Raw genomic sequence first — 6,170 nt, forward strand, 5'->3', positions numbered from 1 at the left:
GTGATACAACAACAGTTCCCTCCAAGACTGAACTGATTTCATTAGTTACTATATTCATTTATTATTAAAAGTGGCTTGAAGACTTCTGGCTAAGATGATGATGATGATGATGGTGATGATGATGACAATAAAGATGATAAGCACATTCATATAGCCCTTTCTATGCACTTTAGAAATACCTCATTTCGTGCATGCAACAACCCTGGAAGGTAGGGGCCATTATTTGTCCCATGTTACAGATGATGCTGAGGTAAACAGAGGTTAAGTGACTTGCCCAGAGTCACACAGTTGTTAAGCATCTAAGGCCAGATTTAAACTCAACTCTTCCTGAAACCAGGCCTAGCAGTCTATCCACTGTGCTACCCAACTGCTGGATGGCATCATGTTAGAACTTAGAGGAACCCAGAAACAATCCGCAGCCAATGATAAGGGAAACCAAAGAAAAATGGCTATAAACCCCTCAATCCAGCCCAAAGTTGCATAAGAAGACTGTCAGAATTTCAAAGAGGCTCTGAGAGGAGACAAGCCTGGGTAGGCTGAAGGCCCAACGGATTGCCAGGACCGCAGCTGGAGACGGGGTCAGGCCAGCCCTGGACCAGCTGGATTCTGACAAGGTAACCACACAACCCACACCTGAGCCATAGCAAGAGAAAGGTCTACCATAATGAAGAAGGATCAATAAATCAGATGAGATACTACAGTAAGCGACTTTCTTCATTGCAGAATTACACAGAAAGTTAGCCGCAGGAAATAGGAGAGGGGACCACAAGGAAAATCATTGCCAGTGCAGTAAGTAAGGTGATGGCTTCCTAGCAAGACCAGAGAAAGGCAAGATTTACGAGAAGCCTAAAATGCACTCTGCTAAATGCATCAAGAGTGGAGAATCCACTGAAAAACACCCTTAGTGGAAGAGCCGCTAGAGTGGCTGTGGCAATGTTCTGGCAGAGCAATCCTTTCTCCCAAGTCTCCAAGGTCCCTTCTACCAGGTTCTGAGATGCCGTAAAGGACTCTGAAGATACAGAGCTCTGAAAGATCCAGGTCCTAAAATCAGGAAGAGAAAGTTATCATAAGAATCCAGGGTACCCAGATTGAGAGCAAGCAGGGTTGACTACCTCACCCAAAAGCATAGTGAGGAAGAGGAACCGCCATGACACAGAGTCCAAATGCAGGAATTAAAGCTAGGAAGATAAGTAAATCAATAAAAAATATCAGCCAGAATAAAAAATTATTACATGTCTAGAACCTCTCCCCTCACACAAAAAGGAGAGAGTAACTCCACCATAAAGTGCAAGCAAAGGAAAAAAATAGATTTTCCCCAAGAACCACGTGAATACCTATAAGAAATGAAGCAAAAGATGAAAAAGGAAATAAAAGCTCTTGAGGAAGGAATTAGAAGAATATATAGTTTAGAAGAAAAGTGAAAAAATTGCCTAAGAACCAGACTCCCTAAGAACCACAATAGACAAAACAGAAATCAACGACTCCATGAGATAGCCAGATTCATTAGAATACTGTCCAAAGATTGAAAAAAATAGAAAATGTAAGAAATTTCATATTTAAAAAACTGACCTGGAAAAGAGGTCAAGGAGAAATAATTTAAGAGTCACTAGACATCCTGAAAACTACAATCAAAGGGGGGGTAAAAGGCTGAAGCCTGTATTTCAAAAAATTGTATATGAAAACATCTTACTAGCTAGAGGAAAGGGGTAAAATAAAGATAGGAACCAATTACCTCCTGAGGAAAAAAATTCCAAAATAGAAAACTCCTGGAAATGCCATAGCCTAAAATTTAAAATTCCCACATCAAAGAATTAATGCCACAGCATCCAAAAAGAAACAACTCAAGTATCAAGGACCATAATCAGGATCTAACAAGACCTGAGAGTATGTATTCAAAATGAGGGGAGATTTTGGAATACAATATTACAAAAGGAAAATATATGTGTGTATACACACAACACACACACACACACACACACACACACACACACACACATATAGGCTTACAACCAACAATAACTTATCTTGCAAAGCTGAATTCAGTTTTATGGGGTGGGGGTGGGGGGAATGACCTTTAGTGAAAATAGAAGACTTTTAAGCATTTCTGATGAAAAGACTGGACCTGAGTAGGAACATTGAAATACAAGGGCAAGAGTCAAGAAAAAACTTGAGTGGGGTAGGTGGGAGGTAGAAAAAGCAGATCTTCATTTTTAAAAAATTAAAAAGAAAAATAATACATTTCACATATAAAGTAAAATGTGGGGGTTTTTGTTTTTATTTTATTGTTTTATATGTGGAGTTTATTTTTTTTTACTTTTAAAAAGCAATGTGAAATGGAAATTCAGAATTTCATACTTAATCCTAGTTTTGTGGATGCATTACCTAGATATGAAAGATCACATCATAAATAAATTAGAAGAATAAAGAAATCCATGCCTTCTGAATCTATGGATAGGGAAAGAATTTATAACCAAATAAGGTCTGGAAAAGATCCTAGAGAATAAGATAGTCAATTTTTATTACATAAAATTAAAATGCTTTTTCACAAATAAAATAATGCAATAAAAATTAGGAGGAAAAGAGTTTACTGGAGAAAAAATCTTTTGCATCATTTCTTGGATAAAGGTCTCATTTCCAAGTATATGTAATTGACTCAAATTTATAATAATAAGAGCCATCCCCCAATTAATAAATGGTCAAAGCATATGAACAGCTCCCTGCCCTAAACTTGCCCCAGAATGTAGATAATCCTGTAATAGTACTACCGACACTGTCCATGGGTCTGGATGTCAAAGTGAAATTCATAGGAATCTCTGATTTTGAACATACACCCAAGTGCAATGTCTTTGACCCACTTGAAATTCCACTCTACTGTGATAGTTAGCAAACGCAGAGGCACTGAGTTCATCGTATACAAGCATTTGAATGATACCATCCTATTGACAGAAGGCTTAAAAACAGACCAGCTCCTAAAGGTGATGTCAGCACAGTCAACCCACCACGAGCAATACGAGTTCACAGCTATTGCCAAGGAGGGAGAACTCTGTGTCTTCTTAAGAAACAAACACTTTAGCCCTATGAGCAATCACAGAATTCATATGCCCGCTAGTCACCCATGAGGGCCTTCTGCAAGAACAGCAAGTGGTTTGGGGAACATCTGCACACTGTGAATGGACATAGCTATGTCTGTGACTCTGACTTTCACTCAAGCCATTCTCTAGGCAAGGAAGGGCAGGAAGTGACACTATCTCCTAGGTGACAGAGTAACAAGTGGATCAGGACCACATGATGATGATGATAATGATAATATTTGTATATGTAGTACTTTAAGGTTTGCAAAACACTTTATAAATATCATCTCATTGGATCCTCACAACAACCCTGAGAGAGGTACAATTATGATTTCCACTTTTTAAATCATTATTAAATTTTATTTTTAATTTATGTAATAAATCAAACATTTTCATAACAGTAGAGTAAGAGATAACTGAACATGAAATTACAAATCTTGCTATTCTTTTCAAATATACCACAAAAGTATCATGTTAATTTTTATTTCCATTTTACAGATGAGAAAACTGAGGTTAAGTGACTTAACAGCCAGTAACTACCTAAGGGTATATGGGGTATTCGGGGAGAACTAGCACTTCTGTTTCAAAGGCTCACAAAGCCCTTTTCAGGACTGCTCATCTACCTTGGGCGTCCGCCTGTCTCCTATCTCTCATCTGTGGCTCCAAGTAGATGTAGCATTCACAGCAGCCACACCCCAGTAAAACCATGTTGGCAGATGGACTAAACCAGGTTGAAGGCAACTGACAGGCCTCAAATCCATCAATAAGCTAGGGGGTACCTACCCCCAGCAAGTGAAGATGTCCCCGGCAGAATCTCCAGACAAGAACAATTTGTTTCAATGGCCGTGAAGGCAGCTGAAGCAGGCACTGTGGAGTGCTTGGACAGACATCAAACACACAGTCAGCCACTGCAACCCAGGCCATCATCAGTCACCCTGACATTTATCTTGTCACTGGACTTGGATGACCCTGGAAGAGAGAGTGAAGCTAATGACTTTGTGCCATCCTGCCTCACTTAAGCTGCAAATATTTGTTTTAATGTTATATTTGCTTTATTTCATATCTGACACTTTATGGTAGTACTTTTAATCGTGTAGTTTATGTTTTTTTTTAATTTATTTAACATATTTAGTTTTCAGCATTGATTTTCACAAGAGTTTGGATTATAAATTTTCTCCCCATTTCTACCCTGCCCCCCACTTCAATATGGCATATATTCTGGTTGCCCTGTTCCCCAGTCAGCGCTCCCCTCTGTCACCCCACTCCCCTCCCATCCCCTTTTCCCTGCCTTTCTTGTAGGGCAAGATAAATTTTTATGCCCCATTGCCTGTGTATCTTATTTTCTTGTTGCATGCAAAAACATTTTTGTTTGTTTTTGAACATCTGTTTTTAAAACTTTGAGTTCCAAATTCTCTCCCCTCTTCCCTTCTCACCCACCCTCCCTAAGAAGTCAAGCAATTCAACATAGGCCACATGGGTATCATTATGTATAACCCTTCCACAATACTCATGTTGTGAAAGACTAACTATATTTTGCTCCTTCCCAACCCATCCCCCTTTATTGAATTTTCTCCCTTGATCCTGTCCCCTTTCGAAAGTGTTTGTTTTTGACTACCTCCACCCTCATCTGCCCTCCCCTCCATCATCCCCCCCATTTTTTTTTATCGTCTTCCCTCTTCTTTCCTGTGGGGTAAGATTCCCAATTGGGTATGTATGGTATTCCCTCCTTAGGCCAAATCTGATGAGAGCAATGTTCACTCATTCCCCCCTCATTCGCCCTCTCCCCTCCTCCCACAGAACTGCTTCCTCTTCGTTCTGCCTCACTTAAATCCAGTTCATGTGCAAGTCAAGGCCTCACCTGTGATGTCATTGGTCCTCTTTAAAAATAAAAGAAGAACAATATCTAAAGCCAGAATTGAACTCAGACCTTCCTGACTCCAAGCACAGTACCCTAGCCACTGTACTAGCTAGCCAGCCACTTCTGATTGCCTTGTTTCTGGAGTAGCACCAGCCCCTAGGCCCTTTGGGTCTCAGTGATCTGAAAATGGCCTGACAGGTGCAGCCAGGGGAATGCTTGTAATAGGCAGGTCCATGTCCCCCACTGCCTCATCACCACAGAAGAGGGGAGCCTCATCTTGATACCCAGCTGACAAGTGTGTAATACAGATACACCAATGCATAGACTCAGTCTCCTGGGTAAAATGTCTATCTCAGTCCAGTGTTCCACTTTCACTCTCTGCCTCCAATAGGCTAGACTTCCCTTGGTTGCCCAAGGGTGTGCTTCTCCTTTTGATTTCAGAGTCTTGTCTGGGTTTCTCTTGACATTTGTAATTCCTTCTTAAAAGATTGAAAATAAAAATTTCTTTCCTAAATGAATATACAGGGTGTCCCTAAAGTCTGGACACATAGGAAATCTCATTAACATCTCCTTAACCATTTCACCAAAGACTCTGTGTTGTTCAGCGACTTCTTTTTCTGGGGTGTGCTAAAGGAGAAGGTGTACTCAAGGAAAATCACAGCTGCAACACACTTGATTGAACGCATAAACGCAGAAAGAGTGAATGTGCTAAAATTGACGGCAATATGGAGTTTTCCCAGTGAGTTCACGTGAATCTTGCAAAGCGCATCGACCTTTGCATCACAAATGATGGAAATCATATTGAAGAGGTTATTTGTTAATATTCCAATTAAATAAAATATTGTTGAAAATTTCATTCATTTCATTTCTTGAAAATATGCATTTTTGTCCATGTGTCCAGACTTTAGGAACACCTTATATGTACAAATATATGTATACATACCCGTATATACATATGCAGAGACACATATATGTCCCAAAAATCTTAGTGGAGTCTTAAACATTTAAACAGGTAAACAGCTCTCAAAGGAAAAAATCCAAACTATCAACAGCAGTATGAAAAAATGCTCCAAAAATTCCTAACACTTAGGCAAATCCAAACAATTCTAACATTCTACTTCACAGCCTTGAAATTGCCAAGACGATCAAAAAGGAAAATGACCATTTTTAGAGAGGGTAAGAAAGAACAAACATACTAATGACAATGGATGAAGCTATAAAGTGATTGAGCTGTTCTACAT

General features: G+C 39.5%; 1 pseudogene; it reads left to right on the forward strand.

Annotated features, from left to right (window-relative positions):
• Nucleotides 1–2,692: 2,692 nt before the first annotated feature.
• On the forward strand, nucleotides 2,693–3,259 carry LOC118841933 (annotated as a pseudogene).
• The last annotated feature ends 2,911 nt before the right edge of the window (nucleotides 3,260–6,170 follow it).

This window comes from Trichosurus vulpecula, chromosome 1, assembly GCF_011100635.1.
Source record: "Trichosurus vulpecula isolate mTriVul1 chromosome 1, mTriVul1.pri, whole genome shotgun sequence".
In the NCBI taxonomy this organism is placed as follows: Eukaryota; Metazoa; Chordata; class Mammalia; order Diprotodontia; family Phalangeridae; genus Trichosurus; species Trichosurus vulpecula.